We start from the raw sequence: 24,360 nt of genomic DNA, 5'->3' as shown, positions 1-24,360 counted from the left end.
ACCTAAGCATAGAAAAATAGTCCCAAGAGAAAAGTATTCAGAAACAGGGAAAGGGCCTGAATCAAATATTTATTAGTAATTAAAGATAGCGAGTTGTAGCTGTTAAAATTTTTCAGTGACAAGATTAAAGTCTTTGAATGTTCTCAAGAAAAAGATTATCCTCTTACAAGAAAAGAATATTCTACCCTTTTGTTTTTGACAGTGAAGATATTTGCCACATTCCAACAATTAAAGAACCTGACGCATGAGTCTGTTTACATTTTTATTTGCATAAATAACAGAAATATGCATGTTTTATAGTTTGAAAAAAATGATGTCAAACAGTTTTAACAAATAGGAAAGATTAAAATTTACTAATACACATTTAGTTGAAAACCTTACTCATATCAGTTCAGACATGCAAAATGTTACCTTTTTGGACATTCTGTGTCCCGCCATCCTGCATTGTGATCTGTGTAAGCAGACTGCTATGCCCATGCCGGTCACAGTGTAGGATCATGGCCTTTATTTGTTATGGTGAAGTCATGTCTATACTGATACTATTTTCTGCAAGCCTTAACATGCAGTTATTTTAAGCTTTTATATGTGCTGTGGAACATTATTAGATGAATTAAATGTATAAGACTAGATTCTGATATCCTTTAGTAAATCTGCAAAAAAACCTATTAATTCAAATGGTTCTGTTCATGAAGTTAGGTACTGTTCGGTATGAGTATTGGTCCCATAATTTAGTCTATAATGCACAGGGTGAGCGTCACATTTAAGTATCTTTAAAAGATTTTGAGATAGCCTGTAGAGGAAATTCACAACATAATGTTTCTGATAGACTTTGCAGTAAGTTGATCAGTCCCCTTAAATGATCAAATTTGAAAGTATACAGAGGTTCCAAATGTCTGTAAAGATTTTCATTTGTTTTCTGGGTTCTAATTCCACTGGGCCTCATATTTCACTCACTGCATCTTTAGAGCTGCAAAACTTAGATGCCAAATTTCCTACATTCACATTTCCATTAACATATTTAGAAATAACAAATAGTGATAATAACCTTTTTTCCCTGCTATAATTAAAGCTAGAAATGAATGTATTTCATTTAGTAAACCTGATCAGTTTCTAAAATAAGGCAGTGTGCATCATTAGATTTTTTTTTTTAATATCGATAATAATGGGCAAGGATTTTTGCTTTCCTGGTTAAAATTGTCATAGTTGATTCTTTTAGTTGTACATCAGTTGCTTTTTTCAAACACATACCAGGAGTTCTCTGGACTTATGCAAATAGGAATATACCAAAATGTAATCTATTTCGTACATGTTGATTATTTTCAGACTTTTGTGTTAAGCAAACCATTATTGAAGAGTGACACACCTTGCCTTTATGAACTTTCTGTTTTTAAATCAATCTCTTGATGAGTCAGTATCTGTGACATATCCTGTTTTAAATTTTTTTGCTTTGCTTTAAAATATGAAAATGTTCAACCGAACAGGAATGTCAACAGCATCTTTCTGTTTAGTATTCTATAACTACATTCTGTTCCGTCTCCAGTAGTATTATAGAAGCCTGTTACTGGGACCTGAATGGTGGCTGAGAAAATACCTGGTTGACAGAATTGTCTTAATCATAACCATTTGCTCCTCTATCTAAAGGAAAAAAGGAAGTTTGATCTAGAAGGTGTTAATTTTTGATAGGTTTAGCTATATTCTGTACAAATTATGCAGTGCTTTTGACATTTGATAACAAATTTTGTTCATTTTAAAGTTTAGACATGAAGTTTTACAATGAAGAAAATGTCAAGTAGAGCTTCTAAAAAGTTGAAGAAAACTCATAACATCTTTTTAAACAACTGACCTCCAATAAAAAAGAAACTGCTCTGAATTGGGTTTTTAGGTGATGACGGGCTGGCTTGTTCAGGTTTTTTTAAGTACCAGTAGTTATTTTGAGGTCAGTAGACTATAAAATTTAATTTGCCTTAAAATTGTACCCTTTTGTGCGCTACACACACAAGTTGTCATGTAACTAAGCTGAAAATCCCACTCTTACCATCTTTTAGAGGCAATAGTGCCAAAGATTAGAAAGGAGGAGGTTTGATTTATGCACTAATTAAACATGTTAATTTGTTATGCAATTTAAGGTTTCTTCAGTTTGCTTTTAAAGTAGTTAAAATACATACTTAATTTTTATAATGTCAATTATATTAGTTGTCATTGGTTTGCTAACTTTCATGATTTACAGAATAAATTTAAAAAATTGGGGGATTAATTTAACTTTCCAACTTTTTCTCATTATACTATCAGATAAAGTCATATTCATGTACTTAGTTATATTGGAAGAAATTTGTAGGTAATCTCAGTTAAACACTTCTTTTGTACTTGTTGTTCTGTCAATGTTGGTTTTTTCTTCTATATGTATTTTTTCCTGTACCTCTGTCTACAGCATAACACATATAATGAGGGATAACACTACCATGTATCTGATATTTTACCAATTTTTTCAGTGAACTTTGTAAAATTTGCCACATGCTGCTACTCAGAGGAATGTAACCTCTTTATGAAACTAGAGCAAGTCACACAGGTGCAAGACTGCCTAGTCTGGATGCAGCAAATTGAATTGGGGTTGCAACAGTGTAATTATATTGATGTAGTTACACCAGTGCAAAAATTTCTAATGTAAATTTCTAAAGCCCTTAACTGGTGAAATCAGTGAAAACATTTATTAATTCAGGCTTGGGTTAGTAAGACTTGAGTGCATCATGGAAGCAGCAGACTTTGTCTCTGCATATAGTTTCCCAGTTGAAAGTGAGATTTTGGTGTATAATATGATCTAGAAAATTGAGAACTGAGCCCAGCTATCATATTGATAGCAATGTTAAAAATATGTATCAGTTAAGTAAATGATTCCAAAATTCTTAGTAGTTTTTTCCACTGCTCCCCTTCCTTCCAATCAAAGTAACACTGCCATCACTCTATAAATTGATCAAAGTACTATATTCTATCACACAAGTTATTCTAGTTATGCTATTACTGAGGTAATTAGGGCGTAAGTGCTTTGCTGAATGAGTGCCTTAGTTACCTTCCATTAAAGGCATATAAAGTATATAGGTTAAGTTAGCAGTATGGTCAAATAAACACATTACGAGCTCTGGGAATTGGGAAGGAGGAAAGTTGTGGCCTTCGTAGTATTTAAAAAAAATAAATGATTAGCTGTTGGACATCGGTCCAGTGATTGAATTTTTCTCTTGGAATATATAAAGGGCTTGATTATAACTATTCCATTACTACAAAAAAGTTTTACTAGGGATACCCAATCTTTTATTGTTTGTTAATCTTTCAAGTAGTTGGAAATATAAGGCTACCCATAAACCCTACCCTGAAACTCATGGTATTACTCCTTACTCATGGGATTACTGTTGCAAGAATTGCAGTATTGGGCCATTTATTGATAGATGCCAAAGGTTCAGATCCCACAGATTACTGAGCACATCTTGGAATGTGCAGAGTGTCCTCATATAATTCTATTATATCTGCTGCCATAATTTATTCCTTTCAAGTATTGCAGAAATGCTAGTTTTCATCATTTAAATTATAAATTTCCATTATCAGGGGCTTATAACTTAAACTAAGCATTACTTTTCAGGGTCTCAGCAAAGAATTTTCATGGTCATTGCGATACTGTTTTTCCATCTTATTATATGTAAATAATTAGTTTAAGATTTTGTATTCCTATGTTTAAAAAAAAAAAAAGCTTTTACTTGAAAACTTAAGGATGTAATATACTCTTTTGAATCCTGCATTAAAGGTTTCTAACAGTGGAAATTAAATTAACTCAAAAGACTATTGAAAGTTAGTGAGCCATAGGCTCCTAAGTGCCTGCCACTTTTGAAACTGGGATTTAGGCTCCTAATTCACGTACACTCTTTGGAAATTTTACCACATGCTGTGTTCCACATACTAACTTGACTTTTTTTTCCCCCCATGTTAAGTAGATTTCTACATTGCTTCTGATTTTTAGTATTTATTAAAAGACCAGGAAGATGGTATACTCTCAGACATCTTTGCTGATAAATTTTGACACATTTTGAAAATGAATATTTGACCATATCAGCTAGTGTGTTCTCGTTTGACCCTCTGGTAGCTGTTCCTGCACAGTCACTGATAAATTCAGTTGCTTTGTTTTTATTAAATATACGCTCAGTAAATTCAAATCAGCCCCATATAATTTTATTGTTAAGGGTGAGATTTTAATTGCACAAAATTTTATGATATTCAGAGTAAAGTTTCTGAGGTATCCTAAATTTTGCTATTATAATTCGCAATTCTGCCCCGTTATTTTGTATGCATAACAAGTGAGACCTTTATTACATGAGCACAAAATATTTTATGTGCTCATGTAATACATTTACAAAAAGAGATACAGATTACATATGGGGCTTAATTCAGATAAAATATTTTTTTAAGGCACTATTCAGTTTATTTATATGGTCATTTATAAATGAACAGTGGGGCAGAGTTAAAGATGTGGAAACTAACTTCTGGGGCAAATAAAATCTTGACCTATTACATTAATGTATTTATTGTATTTTTTGTGTTTAAAGAAAAATTAAAGCAGCTATTTTGACAAAATACTTACTGAAATACATTTTTTCAGTGTCCAGTTTTCAAATGTCTGAACAGATTTGTCTTGAAACATTTTTTGAAAACAAATCGCTATGCTGAAAACAAATTTCAGCTCAAAATGTAATTCTTTGGTTAAGTTATAAGTTTCTGAGAATAAGTATTTAAGATACAATGCCATCTCATCTAGTTCTGTAACAAAATTGAAAGAATACACTCATTTTGGCAAGAATAAATAACTTTTAATGCCTGATACATGGATACATTGCAGAACTCGGAAAGGGTCCCAAGTAAGGAAGTGAAGAGGAAAACCTTGTTTGTGATGAATCTGTTGAACTGAAGAATGCGTGCAGAATTTTTTTCCCCTCTTAGTTACTCAGTCCCCAGATCAGTCTCAGGGTTTTAATCCAAGTGCTGAGCAGAAGATAGTCTGATCTGTTACCTTTATTCATTTATTGTATCAGTAGCTTCAAATTTATATAAGCCACTGTCCAGATGACAAATTGAAAAGTTGGGAGTGTTTTTACTCAGAGAGAAAAATTTCTTAAGAGGTGGACAAGCAGGTTTTACTAAATCACATAACCTACCAGTCTGAATTTTAAATGCTGTGTTAAGTACACCTAATACAGAGGCAACTCCACTTAATTTTTGGTGCCTTCGCATTTAAATTGTATTATACTTTACACATAGCTTCGAAGTTTAGTAAGCTCTGCAGAAATTTAACTGCCTTCACAAAATTTTACTTCTTTTCATTGGCCTTATATTTCTAGAGAATTACAGTGCTGTTTTATTGGCTTTAATTTAAGAATAATGTGTGAAATCCTTTTAAGTCAATGGGAGTTTTGCCTTTGACTTTAGTGGGGCTGGAGTTTCACCCGATTTGTTTTCTGTGATTCAGTTTCTTCTCCAAAACTTGCAGAAATACAGTTGATTGAGAATTAGTTCTACTTCCATTGAGTGACTTCTGCCTCTTTGTATACAGGCAATAAAAGGAGACAATAAAAAAAACCAAAAACCTCTCCCAGATACTTTCATAATGTTATTTATGTACAGCCAACCCTGCCTTTTAGGGACTATATCAAGATTGATAGGCCAAAGCAGTCCAGTTTTACCAAGAATGTCTGGAAAAATTGCCAGTATAAGATTTCCTCATCCAGTTGTACTTGCAGAGCCACACAGAAAGATCCCCTAGCTGGACGACGACTTCTCCTCCTGAAATTTTGGAAGGTCATGCTCAAGCCCTACCATGCCAACAGAGCACATTTCTGCAGGAGCAACCCTGAAACTTCCAGTTCTTTCTTCAGGGTACTAGATGTAAATCTTATTTTCTCCTGTGACGTGCTGATATACTGGTTAATCTCTATCTCCAAAACAGTTGTGTACTTAAACAGCCTTTTTTCTCCTGTGGCTCACTACTGAGGATAGTGAATGCTCCCTCCCCACACAGGATTTTAGAATGCCAGCCCAATTCCTTTTGTCATTTTCCTTGTCTCTCCCCCCTCTCCCTGTGAAAAGTTAGTAAAAGCCTTGAATGAACTAAAAGAAATAAAAGATGTAAATTTGTGATATATAAAGTTTTCCTTGTCCAAAAAATAATCTTTCCTCTTCATCTTCATAGTTTGACCGATTCCATTTCGGGACATCATTTTTAAGAGTATAACTATACTGGCACTCTTCCAATCCCCTAGCATGTTGGGAACATCCTGACTCCTGGCTATTATCTGCTTCTCACAGTCCCCTCTACAGCCACGCAAAGCCAAGCATAAATTACAGCATCCTGTAGGTGCCCCAACTTCCAATTGAGGCTGGTCACTGTGTGTGTAGGGAAGGCAAAGGTGCCATGTTTCCCTCCCCCATCCTCACATTCCTTTCCTTGGTAACAGATAATCAGCCCTTCTTATTCCAAGCCAGAAACATATATTAAAGATCTTCTCAGGCTGTCAAAGTTTACTTCAGGTTTGAAGTGCTCAGCACCTCTGAAAATCAGACCACATATTTAGAAGTCTAAGTATAGGTTAAGCTGTCTTTAGTTTGGCATTCAGGGCTTAAAGTTTTGTCCTAGATCTTTATTTCTTGTGATTGAAATACTTAGTACTGATACATAACACGTTTTAAAACCGAAGTTTAAAATACAGACAAATATTGAAGACTATTTCAAGAAAGTAGTTAAAAAGGTGAAATAAGACAAATATTGCTCTTAAAGTCTGATGTAAATCTGCAGTAACTACTGAAGTCAGTGGAATTGCTCCAGATTTACACCACTATAACGGAGAAGAATTTGGCCAAAAACTTACATTGCTCACTTTAATAAGTACAACCTAAAAATAGGTTTCTCTACAAGGGATTTAACACGTGGTTGATTATGCACAAAATTTTCTATCTTTTGGTGCCTGGGCCCGTGGCTTTTTATGCAGCTAAGCAAAATTGGCAAGTGGTCAAAGTCCAGTCTGTTCCTTCCTCTCCCTTTTCACCCTTCCAACAAGTACAAGTCTACTGCTGCCACCACTATAGAAACAGGGGGCTTTTTCCCACACAGCACCTCTAACCCCAGAGCAGACTTCAAAGAACTGCTCCTGAGCAAATATATCTATAACCTTGTTATAATAGTCTACCCCTTTACTTTTTATCTGTTTTCTTAAATAATCCCTTTATTTTATGAACATGTTCCCTGTGACATTCTATCAAGTTTTGAGGTTTCTAAATTTGAGGCAATATGCCTCTGGATTCATTATGTTACATAATGTCTCTTACATCGTTTGGTAAAGCTTTGCAGTGTTTAGTTTGGGGACTAAGACAATCATTCTGTATTCATCAGGGATTCTGTGTACATGGCAAATCCTTTTAAAGGTGTTCAAATATTCTTCAATGCAGTCGGTGTCTCTATTTCAGGCACAGCTTGTCTCAGCTGCGTGATCCCTGGTGACCATTACCTGTGGTCTCAGGGATCCGTTTTTGTAAGGCCAGTATGCTTAGGGTGTGCTGTCTCTCCTCTTTTTCTTGCCTCTCCTTCTCAGCTTCTGTTTCTCGGTCTTTGTGCTTTTTGTTCTCTAGGTCCACTGCTCTTTGGGCCACTTCTAGTGTTGCTTCTCTGCCTCCCGCTTTTACTTTTTCTGCCTCCAGTTTTTGCTCTGCCTGTTTGCAACTCACTTTCCTAGGCCTCCTGCTCCTTTCACTATTTCCTGTCTATTGGCCTTCTCTGCTAGCTCCAGCTTTTGGATCCCTAATATGACCAGTTCAAGCTTTATGGCTGCCTCACTGAGATTGGGGCCCAGCCGGCTTCCTAAGTCTGGACCTCCCTCGGACTCAGGCCCTGTGGCTGGATCATTTTTTATCTCCTTGCTGTTCCTTAAAATCCATAACTAGAGATCTCATCCCATCCACATTTCTCCTTCCAGCATTCAAGCCACAATCTGAACGCAGTCTTTCCAAATACTGCCTGTTAAGTTTAGCATATGTCTCTGATTTACTCATGCTGGCCTACTTTTGTTCTGTTTCCCTTCCCAAAATAAACAAATGGAAAACAACAAACTGCAAACCTTTTATTTCCAACCTTTTCACTGTGAATCTCTTCATATCTGGTATGGATGTGCCTGGAGCGTGATCCTTAGCTAACCAGAAAACTGGGTATAGATGCTAATCCCTATGCCACTGTGATGCTTCCTGAGGGGGTAGCCAGGGTTGTGAGCCATCTTACTACCACCAGCTCTTAGCACGATGGAGCCTTGTCTGTGCATGCCAGGCATCATGTCCCGGACAACCCCAGCCACAGGCAGCACAAGTACTCTCCTCTTAGCCAGTGCTGAGGCTTATGCAAGTTAGCTATAAGCAAACTCCAACCCCAGAGCCTTCTGAGCATCTCCTTGAAGGATCCAGCCCTTATTTCACTGGACACTCACAGTATTCAGAGATTTGCTAATCCCAAAGGAATAATACATACCAGCATATCAATTTTAACTTGAGCACACAGCTCAAATAAACACACAGCATTTAAATTTATTCATAGAGAAAGCAAGCATAAGTTTATTTAACAACTGAGATTCAAATGTTGGCAAGTACGCTTAATGGAAACAGGGTTACATATTAAAAAAAAATCATGCATTCTAGAGCTTACACATACTATCAAGATGCCCTCGTGTCTAATATGGTACTGCTTACCTGAAGTCCTTCTCACAGCGCTTTTCAATCAGGATAACTGAGACCTTCCTTCCCTGAGAATGTGTGTGCTGGCAGCTTGTCTCTCTAGATAAAGCATGACCGGTTTCAGAGTAGCAGCCGTGTTAGTCTGTATCCGCAAAAAGAACAGGAGTACTTGTGGCATAAAGTACGCTAGTGTGTCTTTCTGCACCTCTAGATATCTTAGATTAGTCCAGTTGTTGGCAACCTTTCAGAAGTGGTTTGCCGTGTCTTCATTTATTCATTCTAATTTAAGGTTTTGCGTGCCAGTAATACATCTTAACGTTTTTAGAAGGTCTCTTTCTATAAGTCTGTGATATATAACTAAACTATTGTTGTATGTAAAGTAAATACGGTTTTTAAAATGTTTAAGAAGCTTCATTTAAAATTAAATTAAAACGCAGAGCCCCCTGGACCAGTGGCCAGGACCTGGGCAGTGCAAGTGCCACTGAAAATCAGCTCGCGTGCCGCTTTCTGTACGCGTGCCATAGGTTGCCTACCCCTGGATCAGTCCTTTGTTCTTTACCTGTAAACACGGTTCCTTCCCCCCGCTGTTCAGTTTTTCCTGTTAATTTCTTCTTTTGAAGTTCCATCAAACTTTTCATTAGCATTTGACTCAGAATGCAAATATACTTCCATTGTAAGATGCATAATACACAAAGACACAAAGTGGGAGAGCTAATGTCTTTTATTGGACCAACTTCTGTTGGTGAAAGAGACAAGCTTTTGAGCTATGCAGGAGCTAAAGAAGAACTCTGCATAGCTCTAAAGCTCTCTCTCACCAACAGAATTTGGTCCAATAAAAGATATTACTTCATCTACCTTGTCTTCCAATGGGACCAACATGGCTATAACAACACTGCAAACAATACATAATGGTCTGCTAGGAAGATAAGTGTCTCCCACATTCTCTCTGGTGGAACCTGTTTTATGGCATGCTGCATCAGGGTACCTGCTATTAACTATTAGTTCCTAAGAACAAAATTATATATACACATACACACACTTATCTACTTACATTTTATCTGCACTTACATTTTGCAAAGATTATGTTGACCAGTGTGACACAGGCTTGCGCTAGAAACCTTACATGACATTTTTTTGGTAAACTAGTATGTAAATACTAGACTCAGGGCTTTCCTGTAACTCTAATGCATCCTTGTGCACTTTGCCAGTTGGAGTCAAGAGGTCCTTGGATATCATGATTTCACAAAAGTGAAATTCATCCTTTACTCCCACAAAATTGTACTCCAACTTCTGAGCTTTTGTTTAAAAATAATTCTTTCTATCCTTTATGGTTGCAAAGACAACCTCAAAAACATGAGCCTAGTGTAACCAATATAGTGCTGTCTGCCAGAGTTTGAAGACCACCTGAAACAACAGCTATGCAAGGTGTGAGCTGCCACATTTATCTCATTGGCATGCTAAAGTTGGAATGTAAAGACAAGAGTTTATATGTCCACATTAGCTGATGTTTATCCTTCAGTCTCAAACTGTTTCCCCACATGCCAAAATTTCATTCATCCCCTAACAAGAGGCCAACACCATTTGCTTTCCTTACACAGATAATTTCTATGATATAGATAGTTCTGTGATGCATCACTCTGGGATGTATTATCAGGAATGTTGTCAGCAAGATGCAATAAATAATTATTCCACCTTATTCAGCACTGATAATATCTTACCTGGAGTACGTGACCAGTTCTAGATGCCACACGTTGGGAAAGATGTGACTAAATTGGAGAAAGTCCAGAGGAGAGCAACAAAAATTATTAAAGATCTAGAAACATGACCTATGAGGAAAGATTGAAATAAACTGGGCTTGGAGAAGACTGAGGGGAAAACATGGTAACAGCCTTCAAGTACGTAAAAGGTTGTTATAAAGAAGAAAGGATAAATTGTACTTACACACTGAGGACAGGACAAGAAGTAATGGGCTTTAATTAAAATATACAATTTTATTACTTCAGTGAAAGTGGAACTTCAGCTCTGGAAGGAGTAACAGCCTCAAATAATTTAATTGCTGAGGGCTTAAAGAATCCATCTTCTGGTTAAAGCGTAGAACTGGCAGTCAGACATGAGTACTGGTACTGGCAATGCCATAGAATTCCCGTGTGCTCTGATGCACGTCGCTTAGGGGCCAAACTTTCAAAGGCGATCTCTAATTTTGGTAATCTCCATTTTGGGTGCCCAAATTTAGACACACATGGCCTTATCACCATAGGAGTTGTAGGTGTCTGGTGCCTCTAAAAGTCAGGCCTGGATATTCCAAAGTTGAGCACCCAAAAACAGAAGCACTCAGGTGGAGGTCACTTTTGAACATTGGCTCCAAACCTCTCAAGCTCAGTTTCCCTATCTGTAAAAGAGGAATTACCTACTTCACAGGAGTCTTGCTAGGCATTAGTGTTTGTGTTTTGAGATCCTTGGATGGAAAGAGCTATAGAAATGCTAAGAATTAACACACTCATTTGTATCAGTTTGGTTATTTAATTGTTCTTTAAAATGCATTTATAAAATGTTGTTCAGAAATTGCATTATGGGGTTCCATGTTTGTTGAGCCTTACCAAGCCTTTAGTTTACATGTAAAATAATGGGGAGGAGTGTTTTCAAGCACATATCCTGCATATATTCATTCTAGTATCTCGAAGTCTAGTTGTGTCCTTGCTCAGGCATCACCACCAACAAAGATTTTTCACTTGGTGATTAGTTTAATAATAGTTTCATAATCTGAAGTAGAAAGCATCTAATTTTTCCAAAGCTATACTAGTTCTGCAGCACAAACCAGAAGGAAAAAGTAGTAACATTTTATTTTGTGTCTCTAAAATATAAATTATATGGAATTCACAAGGTACAGTTCAAGTGCTGGCTCATGTCCATTCCATGCTGGGTATGTGCGCACCACAAGTACAGTTGCATGAGATTTTTCCCTTAGTGGTATCCATAGCACCAGCTCTAGTGTCCTCTGGAGTTGCGCACATAAGCATTGGTCTAATGGGCCTCGCCGGCCCTGCGGCCTCTCAATTTGTTCATATCGTCCATGACGGTTGTTGGAATGATCCTTCTTGTAGCAAGTCTACTTTCCCATTGGCTTGGACTCTTTGTTCATATTTTGTGTAGTTATTGTAGTTAGTGTATATAGTTCTTAGTGGTAGCAGTGTAAATAATTGTCCTTGTCATCAGGGGACTTTTTGCCCCGAGGGCTGGGCATGCCCTAATCCCTGTGCTTCAAGCTGTGTGCCTCCTGTGGCAAGCTGATGCCAGTGAGTTACCCGCACTCTAGCTGTCTAAACTGTTTGGGGGAAACTCATGTTAAAGATAAGTACCAGATCTGCAAAGACTTCAGACCTCACACTAAGAAGAACAGGGACATTCAGCTGAAGGCCATTCTCATGGAGGGAGCCATCAGACCAGTCTCAGAGCTGAGCCGCTCCAAATGGGCGTTGAGCACTTTGACATCCATGTGGAGTGCTCTTCTGGCACTGTGCTCTAACTGGCACCATTCTCAATCGCTCATGCCAAGGAAGAAGCATAAGAAACAGCACACCAATAAAGGGCGCTCTCAGGTGTAGAAGAGGGACAAGGGGGGAATGGCCAGCACAGTGAGACCTTTGTTGGGCCATTCGTCCTCCCCCGAGCCACCGATGATGCCGCCGACTGCACCTAGAGCGCCGAGTCCAGTTCGGAACCCACTGCCAACCCCCAGAAGCGGATGCAGTGCCAGCGTCTGCTGGTTCCTTCAACCTCAGAGGCCTTCCAAGCAGCAAAGGACCTGCTGTCCCAATCCCGCCACCCCTGTCAACCACAGTGACCAGAGACAGGAGCGAGCAGGGAGCATCAAGCTCCTTCCCTGCACCGCCCACCTCAGTACCTTCTAGGGGCAAGCCCTCCATGATCCCAACACAGCGGTCTCCGACCTGCCGCTGGTCCCCAGATCCCTGGCACCATGTGGAGACAGAAGCAGGTACTGCTCTGCCATGGTCCCCAAGAGAAGAACCCTCTTTGGAGTCTGAAGGGGAATCTTTCGCTCCACCCAGAACCTACCATCTGAAGCCTACATGCCACCAGACTTTGGTACCAGCCCTCATGCTGGCACCTGGCCAGCAATCCACTGGCCAGTGCAGTAGCCATACTGGAACCCTTGGTTCCCTCTGGTATTAGGCCCTTCTTTTCACCATTTATATTTGGTGGTTTCCAGGCTACCAGCCCTTCCCGTTCAGCACCAGGGTCGATGTGGTGGAAGCGGAGAGGAAGGAGCCCTCCCTCCCGCACAAGCCTCCCCATAATCCCCAGACAAAGTGATTGCGGGACCTAGTAACTTGTTGCCTCAGGACAATTTCAGGGCCCACCAGGACCTCCTGAAAAGAGTTGCCACAAACCTGGGTCTGGAGGTTGAGGAGCTTAAGGAGTCAGAACACAGACTGATCAATATCTTGGTTGCAGCTGCTCCCTCCAGAGTAGCTTTGCCCCTCAACAAAGCGGTGATGGAACCCATCAAAATGCTGCGGCAGACTCCTCCTTCTCTGCCTCCCACCTCAAAGAGGGCAGAGAAAAAATACTATGTACTGGCAAGTGGGATTGAATACCTTTTATTCATACCCCCACTCCCCAAGGTCCCTCGTAGTGTCAGCAGCAAATGAACAAGAGAGTTGAGTGCTACCCTCGAGAATAAAGATGCTAACAGACTAGACCTGTTTGGACAAAAAGTTTATTCGAAGGGTAGCCCCCAGTTATGTATCTCTAACTAATAGGCTTTGCTGTGGAGGCACGATTTTGATCTATGGAACTTATTGTCCAGTTTTAATGACTCCCTTCTACAGGAGTTGAGGCAGGAGTTTGCAGCCATTCTGGAGGAGAGCAAGAGTGTGGCCAGGACCTCCCTCTAGGCAGCTCTGGATGTGGCCAACTCGGCAGCCGCGACTATGGCGTCTACAGTCACCATGAGGCATTGTTCATGGCTCCAATCCTCTGGTCTCCCTCATTAAATTCAGCGGTCTGTCCGGGATCTCCCTGTTTTCGGAGCAGATGGACGCAAAACTTCACAGCCTCAAGAACTCGAGGGCCACCCTTCGTTCCTTAGGCCTTTACATGCCACCAGCTTCCAGGAAGCACTTTTGCCCCCCGCAGCAATCTAGGTTCACGGCACCTCCCAGACAGGAGCCCTACAAAGGAAAGGGGAAGGGTTACAAACGACACCAACTCCTCCCTCCGTATGCCCACAGCGGGACTGATGGCACCATTGATGGAGTTGGAGCTGACCTTTTCATCATCAGGAGGGTCGGATGTACCAGGAGCTTATGTTGAATGTCTTGGATCTCCTCTGAGGAGATTTGGCGCTCTTTCACCACTGTTCATAGAAGCTCTGGAAATTGTGTCTGATCATCTGGGGAGAAGGTGAGGCTGGAGTAACTGCCTCATCAGGTGATAAGGATGATACCCATGTGGGTACTGGTAGATCTAGAGAGATCAGCCCAGATGAGATTGAGAGTCTCCTAGAACCAACCTCAGCCACACAAACAGGAACCTCCTCCTTGAGACTGGTGGTACCCAGTGCTTAGGGACCTTTGCTACCTACATTTGACCCCCATACTGGCCTTATTGGGGCCCATGGGACACTTACATACAGTTCCTGGAATCTGAAATCCAGCAAGGAATCATATCACCCTTTTCTCCATCACCCAGACCTCCAGTGAGCCATTAGAAGAGCATGAAAATGACCTGGATCCACTGGTACTCACATAGGGTATCATCCTCATCACCCAATGAGGCAGTTGCTCCAGCCGCACTGTCTCCCCAGATGATCATGGGCAATTTCAAGAGCAGTTACAGAGCGTGGTGAAAAAGCTCCAGATCTCTTCAGAGGAGGTCTAGGACTCTCAACATAAGCTCCCAGATATCCAACAGGATCCAGTCAGTTTGCACTCCCAGTAAATAAAGCCATATTAGAACAGGCAAGGGCTGTATGGCACACAATTGCTACCTGTGCCCCAACCCCCAAGAAGGCAGAAAAGCAGTACTTTGCCCCAGATAAGGGAGCAGAGTTCTTGTTTATCCACCCTGCCCCAAACTCCTTGGTGGTCCCAGCAGCCATGGAAAGATCCAGACACCATCATCCAAGTGCCACCCCTGCAGATAAGGAAGCCAAGCATCTATACTTCGTAGGGAGGAAGATGTTTACATCTCCCAGCCTTCAGTTTAGAATCTCAAACTTTCAGGCCCCTCCCACCAAATATGATTTTCTGAATTACTCTTAAGTTCCTGGACTTTAGGACAAGTTACCTCAGGAGGACAGGGCTCAATTTCAGGCCTTTACTGACAAGGGCAAACTCGTGGCCAGAACCCCATTAGAATCTGAAGTCAATGTGGCTGTTATGGCATCAAGATCCATGGCAACAGCAATTGTGATGCAAAGGGAATGGTAGCTGCACTCTTTGGGATTTCCCAGTGAGGTCCAAAACACTGCTGAGAACTTACCCTTTGAGTCTAATCTTTTCAATGACAAGATGAATGAGTCTTTGCACTCGTTGAAAGACCGCAGGACAACCCTACTCTCCCTGGATATGTATACACTGGCCCTGAAGAGAAAATACTATGAATAGCCCGACACATGGAGGCCTTTACTTGAACACTTCTATCACCAGCCATCTCTCAAGCAGCAGAAAATGCAAAGGCCAAGATACTTCAGTCTGCCACTTCCACTGCAGCAACCCAACTTCACTCCGACCATGAGGTATTTTTGACAAGAAGCTCAAGAACTGCAAACCAGTATTTGGAGGGGAATAACAACAGACAGTAGGTGCTGGATATCATCCATTGCAGCTTATACCATTAAATTTTCTGTTCTCACCTCCTCCAAAACCCTCTTTTCCCAGCCCTTTTCAGAATCCACTCTCAAAAGGGGATGCTCCTTTCAGAGGTAAAATCTCTTCTCCAATGGGGAGCAATAGAGAAGATATATCTTCAACATAGGGAGAAAGGGTTTTATGTGAAACATTTCTAATTCCCAAGGAGGAAAGAGGCCAGAGACAAGTTCTTCAAGATGTATGATACCTATCTGTATTCCAATACCAGCCCTTCTTCCCCAGATCATGATGAGATTCATGGTAGAGAAAGAACTAGAGAGGTGGTCGTTTTGTCCTACCTTGCCCCTTATGCCTTTAGCGCGAAACAGGGAGGCAAGCATAGACCAACAGCCACTACTTTCAAGAATTCTCTGGTTTCAGGCACATGTAGTGCTTGCATACCTGCAGTGGAATACAGATAGGGACCACACATTTTGAAAACTCCAGTTATAATGAGGTAAATAACTTCCCTCTCTGCTTTTGCCACAGTGGAGGCAATCTTTTGTACTAAACTTCCATTGACAAGTGGTTAATGTACTCCTTGGAACTTGTGAATAGCAGGATTTTTTTTAATTGGCAGAAGTACATATTCTTACCTAATTGGTAATTGCTAGATACTAACTTTTAGATTTTAGAAATACCCCAACCCGCCCCAATTACTGTGAAAGAAAGAAGGCTACAAGCAAACAAAGTCATATTTTTTACCGCTGGGCTCTTGCTAAAGTATTGGTACATGTAATATTGTACACCCCTGGAGTATGTGGGGCACGTGCACTACTATTGGTGCATAATCAGTTATTTTTTTAAACAAACTAGAAACTGGAGGATACAATTGGAATAGGATTCCCATTCCTGAGTCTAAGTTTCCGGTAAAAGGACAAGAATGAGTTTCTAAAATGTTTTGACCTTCTAAAGTACAGGGAAGTGGGCATCACAAACTTACCAGCTGCCAGCATACTCTCCCCACTTCTCGTACAGCCATTCCTCTCTTGACCATGGCTGGTGATCGCTTTCATAGGAATGTTACATCCTACTCATCTTTACTGCTCTTCTGGATGTACTTCAACTTCGCTCAACAGTTCTTTGAATTCTTTTTGACATTCTTGTTCCTGGTTAGTTTCTCATAAGATGGAAATTAGAACTGCCTCTAGGAGACAGATAAAAGACTTTTTTTTTTTTGGACCCAGCTGCCATTGGTATTGGCTGTCCCGCTCTTCAGCATAACTCCTTATATTGTGTGCAAAGATCAGGGCACTAAAGTGTTTCGTACAACTGATCACTAGAAGGTAGTTCCTATGTTTTCAGCCTAAATGTACAGTCATTTTGTTTTTTTCAGAAGACAGTGTAAAACTGAAAAATTGCCTTAAAATATTTGCATCATTCTACTCCTTTATCTTCAGGCTATACCATTTCAAGAAAGTGTGGGCAATGCTTAGTCATCCATTCTGGAATCTGTCAGGTTTCCTCGGGTTTAGTTGACCAATACCACAGCAGTGCTCCTTTGTCTAGAGAACCAGGCTTAGAACCATTCTCAACCAGAGACTCAACATTTGGAATCATCATCCAACATTAGTTCTGTTTGCAAAATAGAATGAAAAAATGCTTCCAATGCTAAAGCAACTTTTTCCAGCTTGTCTTTTTAAAAAAACCAAACATTTCTTTACTGTCTGTCACACTAACCACCTTTCCCCTTAGTCCCAAATTGAAAATAGAACCAGTTTGGGGGGGGGGGAAAACGCACTCACTATTTTCAGTATAGGTTGTTGAAATTTAGCTTGACAAGAATCGTCTCTGAATACAAATTCTATGAAATTTGGCATTTATTTCAGTTGGTAGTCGAGTCCACTGCTAGCGGTAGCCATTTTCCTAAATGCACAACATTTGTGATATTGGCTGTAGAGAAGCTCAGTCTGAGTTAAACCAGTTTTCCTTCTTTTTAATAATATCTGTCATAACATTTAATTTTTAAACAAACATTCTAATTAATACTGATTTAATCAGAAAGGTAGCTGACTAATAATCTGAACTAGATGCCCAAACGTCCATCCAGTGTTTTACAAATGTTATTTTTCAACAAGATGGCTGCTGTGTATAGGCGGCTCAGAGATGCTCATTTTTAAATAAAATCCTTGAGCTGAATTCTACTTCAAATTTACGTTGGTGTTAATACAGAGTAATAATTTTCAAGTAAATAGAGTCATTTTGAGTTTACACTCGGGTAACTGATAGCATAATTTGTCTCTTTACGTTCCAGTATTTTGTGGCAAGAAATATTTCCCACATTGTGAACTTTCACATTAGTTTCTCAGAGCAAAATATGTTCATAGTTTAAAATTGAATTACCTAACTTAATTTTTTCTTTTGCAATATTATACTGCAAATGTCAAAATTAAGAACATTCTCTTTTCTGTTGATGGTCAGAGTCTGTAAAAATGTTCAAGGTCTAAACTGTATCTTAAATGTGATGCATAAATTTCATGTAGCATCATCATATATACTACAGTATTCAAATGTTAGTGTTCATAGAATGTTAGAATCCACTAGAAAGGTAAATTGGTCTTGGGTTAAGGCACTGGACTGGGACTTAGGAAACCTGGATTCAATTTCTGACTCTGTACCACTAACTTACTGTGTGAATTTGGGCACATCATTTAATCTCTGTGTGCCTGAACTCCCCATCTGTAAAATAGATTTTATTTCTCCCACCCTATGTCTTGTGTGTTTAGACTGTGAGCCCTTCAGGGTAAGTATTGTCTCTTACTACGTGTTTGAACAGTATCTAGCACAAGCGGGCCCCTTTCTTGGTTGGAAATTCTAGGCGCTCTTGTATTACAAATAGTAAATAATAACAATGTTAGAGTCTTTAGCAATCCAGTCATTTAATAGTTAAAACAAATATTGTTTTAAGCTCTAAGTTTTAACAATTGTGTGTAAGTGTATATAGAGACATTAAACATTCAAAACAAAATCCCATTATATTGCAGTTCTATTCTCAAAAGCAACTGTAAAAATGGCATTGTGAGCTTTCCTGTATGTTGTTTCTCAGTGACCTACATGTAAAATGTGTTCAGTTTACCAATAAAAAGATACTTTTTTAAACTGTCAGCCTTACAAATTCAACCAGAGATATGTACATTGAGTTGGGTTCTTTTTTTCCACATGAATCACCATCAGTAATAAAGTTCTGCAGGCCAAATTAGGCCCTCCCTGATGCCTCAAGTTAAACAAATCTGCTGACGTACAGAAAAGAATAGACTGCAGAGCACTTTCCCCATATCTGTTTACTATCAGGCCTAACATGAGTATAGAGCTATAAAAAAACAAAACAAAAGCCCTCTTATTTTCACTTATGTCAGCAGGTATTACTCTGAATTCACACAGTGAGCAGATCTGTTAAGAACGTGCCATTTTTATTGTCACTTTTCAGAGTAAAACCATATTTTAATCACTTAGCAAGAGGGCTGGGGGACAGTATATAAAGGAAAGGTGAAATATGGCATGTTCCTCCTGATATTACATAGCCTTCAACAGTCCATTGCCTCCATGAAGCAATTAAATGTGAAATTGAGGTGAGGCCTAGGCGAATGAAGGTGATGTCGAGTTTTATCTACTGTTATACTCAACATGCCCCCAGAAGAAAGGACCTTAATGTATGCTGTAAATTGCTACTAAGTTAATGCAAAAGTATTTTCTGCATTTTCTCCCCTTTGTGGTTTCTAAAAACTAATGGAATGAGACGAGTAAACCATAGGTAAGAATCCAACCAATGGCAGCACAACAAAGAAAATTAGGAAAACCACTGGATTTCCATTAAGGAAAACTAGTCTGCTAGAACTAGGGATTGAGATATTCATGGAAGTGAAAGAGATCTTTGGGTCTCAGCCACGTTTCCTGCAAATTACTAAATTTTATTTTGATTTATAACATGAACTCTGAGCAGACAGGAGTGGAGGAGCTTTGTCACTGTCCTAAACGCCAGAGGCGTAATAGGAACATGATGCCGATGATGATGTGAGCATTTTCATCATTAAAATATGCTGACTAGTATCAAGCTATCTTTCCTTTAATCTGTTAGCAGAACCTCCTCTCCCACATATGCAAAAAGGTTTATGTATGTTACACTTTTCCTAAGAAAACTAGCTATCTTCTTTGGTTAGAAAATAGTATCATTATGAATTTGAGACCTAACTTTATAGTCTCTCTTTATTTGTATTATCGTTTTAGAACTTATGACCATTTCAGAGTAGAATACACAGTTTAAACAGAATAGGTTTTTAGCTAATGAAGCAATAGGCCACTGTAGGAGTAGAACTTTTTGGAGCATACTTCTGCAGTTTATTAACTGTGAAATTAAAGGATTTATGAAGGACAAAAGAGAAGCCGTGTTGTGTGTATGTGTGTTTCACTACTGTTGTATCGGGTTATGGTGCAAAATTTTAGTTGGTAAAAGGCTATTGGTACTTCACAATACCATTGAGGGTTAGTATAAGCACACTTAAGCATTGTCAGATTTACTTTAAATGTTTGGTAGTTTTGAAGCCTGCTAAAGTTTTGGACGTATTGCTGTTACGTAGCACAGAGGCTTATAATTTGCACACCTTAAATCATTGGTGTTTCAGGGGAAGAACTATTGTGAGGTGGGAACAAAAGTAAATGCAAATAAAATTTGTCAGTTCCAAAAAATATTCAAAAGTAGAAGAGTTCTTGGAGAAAGTAGTAAGGCCTAAATCATGATTGCCTTACTGATGTGAGTAGAATGTTTCTACAATTTGTAGTAGAAACTGCAATCAAAAATGAAAATAGTTTTCAGATTAGTGCAAGGCTTTGCTAGAATCAGCTGGTAGTTCCTCTTTTCTCCCCTGTTAGTAACATGGTTGTTTTCTTTGATAATCAAGTTGTTCATTAAGATGAGTTTAGCTGATTAAAAAATAACAAAACGGTAAAATCCAAACCTAACAAGATATACATTTTAACATAACAAGCATTTGTTAAAATGCCTGTGAATGTCAGTAAATATTCAGTGGCTGCAGTTGAATACTGGCCAAAAAATTGTATTAGTTATGGAATGCAACCTCCAAAGGTTACCTTTTAAAAAAGGAACCACTGCCTTAATTTTTTTTAACTGGTAAATGTTTATTATATTCCTTTAAAAACTTGAAAATAAAATGTTCCTCCAAACATTTACTCTTTCACTTATGGCAGTGTTTTTTATTTGTATTCTTAATAGAGCTTGCAATTAAGATGACTTTAATTTCCTAATTTTTGCATCGGCTTTATCAACATTGTTCCACATATAAGGGAAACTTGGTTACTTGCTGCTGTGGAACCAGCAGAGGGAGCACAAGCTATTTTTAGCCTAGGGACCACATCAGTAGTGGTGGTTGCCTGCTGTTTGCTCACAGTCCAGTGGCTATTCTTTAATTGATATGCAAAATTCAGATAACATCTGCCATATTAAAATTAGTTCAAATTGTAGACCCAATAGTACTTGAATGTGATCTTACATAATTGCCTTACTGGACTCCCCTTTATTTCTATATTCTATTTAAACCCAGTTGTGCTGGTACCTGCTCTACAAAGCAATAGAAATTTTATTTTCTCCTGTTTACTATATATAGGATAATGTGTAACGCTCCAGTTACATAAAGACTCACTGAAGTCAATTGTGACTTCTCATGCATAGGTCTTGCAGGATCAGGGTCTAGTTTCTTTAAAGAATAAAATCTTAATAAAGTTTGTCACTTTAGACATTTGATTGGGATGTAGTGTTAAGGGCACTTGTTAAATGTTTAGTTATTTCCATATAGTGATTCTGATCAGATTAAACAGCCTAACTCCATTGATAATATTTCACTCGCCCCCTCCCTGCATTTTTTTTAAATTTTTATCACAAAGCAAGCAAGAATTTCTTCCTGTGGACACTGTCATAATACTTACACTTCTCCTCCTCTTCAAACACCTCTCATTTTATAAATTAGAACAAGTGTGATTAAAAATGATCAAATTAAATACAATCAAGTAAGGAATTTGGTTTTTCAGTATCTTGAGGATTTGTCTTACAATCTAAGAACTCTGAATTTAACTATTGTTTAGCACAGGTGTGCTAAGCTTCTTTTGAGAACATATTCTATAATGTATATGAAACGTGTCTGAAGGGGCAGTGGGTGTTTTCATCTCTGAAGAAAATTGAAAAGAAACTTTTTAATTAAAACATATCAAATACTTCAATTTCTAGGAGGTATAAATTTGTTACGCTTTTTAACAGCATGGGCTTCTCCACATGAGCATTCCCCTGTGCCTGTTCAATCCAATAACTTCAGTGGGGCTCTAGGCAGGTTCAGGAACAGGCTCATTGTAGGATCAGGTCCATGATCTGTATATAATTAAATTAATATTTAGAGTAGATAATAATTAGAATTAATACTTTCAGAATACTCATGTTGATAAGGCATTGATTCTAATCTCAGATGTGCACAAAGTTAGCATTATCTTGACACAGGAGTTCAAGTATATTCTGATTTGCTTTCAAAGATTTAATCATCCTCCGCTCTGAATAGCTGCATCTAGTAAAACACTACTTACCTTTCTATAGCCAATAGTAACAATTCAGAAACTAGAGTGAAATATATTTTTAAACTAGGGCTGTTGATTAATCGCAGTTAATTCACACAATTAACTCAAAAAATTAATCGCAATTAAAAAATTAATCATAGGTTTAATCGCACTGTTAAACAGTAGAATACCAATTGAAATGTATGAAATGTTTTGGATGTTTTTCTACATTTTCAAATATATTGTAATTCAAATCAAAGTGTATATTTTTTATTACAAATATTTGCAATGTAAAGACGATAAAAGAAATACTATTTTTCATGTGACCTCATGCAAGTACTGTAGTGCAATCTCTTTATTGTGAAAGTGCAATTTACAAATGTTGATTTTTTTTGTTGTTGCATAACTGCCCTCAGAAACAAAACATGTAAATCTTCAGAGCCTACAAGTCCACTCAGTCCTACTTCTTGTTCAGCCAAGCACTAAGACAAACACGTTTGTTTACATTACAGGAGATAATGCTGCCCACTTCTTATTTACAATGTCAACAGAGAGTGAGAACAGGCGTTCGCATGGCACTTTTGTAGCCGGCATTGCAAGGTATTTACGTGCCAGATATGCTAAACATTCATATGCCCCTTCATGCTTCGGCCACCATTCCAGAGAACATGCTTCCATGCTGATGATGCTTGTTAAAAAAAAAAGTTAATTAAATTTGTGATTGAACTCCTTGGAGGAGAATTGTATATCCCCTGCTCTGTTTTACCCACATTCTGCCATATATATTTGTTACAGCAGTCTCGGATGATAACCCAGCACATGTTCATTTTAAGAACACTTTCACTACAAATTTGATTAAACGCAAAGAAGGTACCATTGTGAGATTTCTAAAGACAGCTACAGCACTCGACCCAAGATTTAAGAATTTGAAGTACCTTCCAAAAATCAGAGAGGGACAAGGTGTGGATCATAGAATCATGGAATATTAGGGTTGGAAGAAACCTCAGGAGGCGATCTAGTCCAACCCCTTGCTCAAAGCAGGACCAACACCAACTAAATTATCCCAGTCAGGTGTTTCAAATTAGGCCTTAAAAACCTCTTAAGGATGGAGATTCCACCGCCTCCCTAGGTATCCCATTCCAGTGCTTCACCATCCTCCTAGTGAAATAGTGTTTCCTAATATCCAACCTAGACCTCCACCACTTCAACTTGAGACCATTGCTTCTTGTTCTGTCATCTGCCACCACTGAGAACAGCCTAGCTCCATCCTCTTTGAACCCCCCTTCAGGTAGTTGAAGGCTGCTATCAAATCCCCCCTCACTCTTCTACAGGCTAAACAATCCCAGTTCCCTCAGCTTCTCATAATTCATATACCCCAACCCCCTAATCATTTTTGTTGCCCTCCGCTGGACTCTCTCCAATTTATCCACATCCCTTCTGTAGCAGGGGGACCAAAACTGGACACAATACTCCAGTTGTGGCCTCACCAGTGCCGAATAGAGGAGAATAATCACTTCCCTCGATCTGTTGGCTAATACAGCCCAATTTGCTGTTGGCCTTCTTGGCAACAAGGGCACACTGCTGACTCATATCCAGCTTCTCGTCCACTGTAATCCCCAGGTCCTTTTCTGCAGAACTGCTGCTTAGCCAGTCAGTCCCCAGCCTATAGCGGTGCATGGGATTCTTCCTTCCGAAGTGAAGGACTCTGCACTTGTCCTTGTTGAACCTCATCAGATTTCTTTTGGCCCAATGCTCCGATTTGTCGAGGTCATTCTGGACCCTATCCCTAACCTCCAGCGTATCTACCTCTCCCCCCAGCTTAGTGTCATCTGTGAACTTGCTGAGGGTGCAATTCATCCCATCATCCAGATCATTAATAAAAATGTTGAACAAAATCGGCCCCAGGACTGACCTCGGGGCACTCCGCTTGATACCTGTTTTGATGCACGTTTTTATCATTCATGTTGATGCACGTTTTCAGAAGTCTTGATGCTTGTTTTCAGAAGTCTTAAAAGAGCAACACTCCGATGTAGAAACTTACAGAACCCAAACCAGCAAAAAAGAAAATCAACCTTCTGGTGGCATCTGACTCAGATAATGAAAATTAACATGCATTGGTCCACACTGCTTTGGATTGTTATCGAGCAGAACTTGTCATCAGCATGGCCACATGTCCCCTGGAATGGTGGTT

At 39.1% G+C, this 24,360-nt stretch overlaps 1 protein-coding gene and 1 long non-coding RNA gene across 3 annotated transcripts in view; one reads left to right on the top strand and one right to left on the bottom strand.

Annotated features, from left to right (window-relative positions):
* The window catches only part of SCAF8 (SR-related CTD associated factor 8), a 156,685-nt gene that overhangs the window by 104,817 nt on the left and 27,508 nt on the right, over positions 1–24,360 (top strand). The window lies entirely within an intron of this gene.
* LOC120399948 lies at positions 13,466–15,144 on the bottom strand. The gene is made up of 2 exons (XR_005595414.1): positions 15,055–15,144; positions 13,466–13,937 (listed from the first exon to the last, which is right to left on the bottom strand). It is a non-coding gene; the product is annotated as an uncharacterized LOC120399948 (long non-coding RNA).

This window comes from Mauremys reevesii, linkage group 3 (assembly GCF_016161935.1).
Source record: "Mauremys reevesii isolate NIE-2019 linkage group 3, ASM1616193v1, whole genome shotgun sequence".
NCBI lineage: Eukaryota > Metazoa > Chordata > Testudines > Geoemydidae > Mauremys > Mauremys reevesii.
This window is presented reverse-complemented; position numbering and strand designations above follow the sequence as displayed.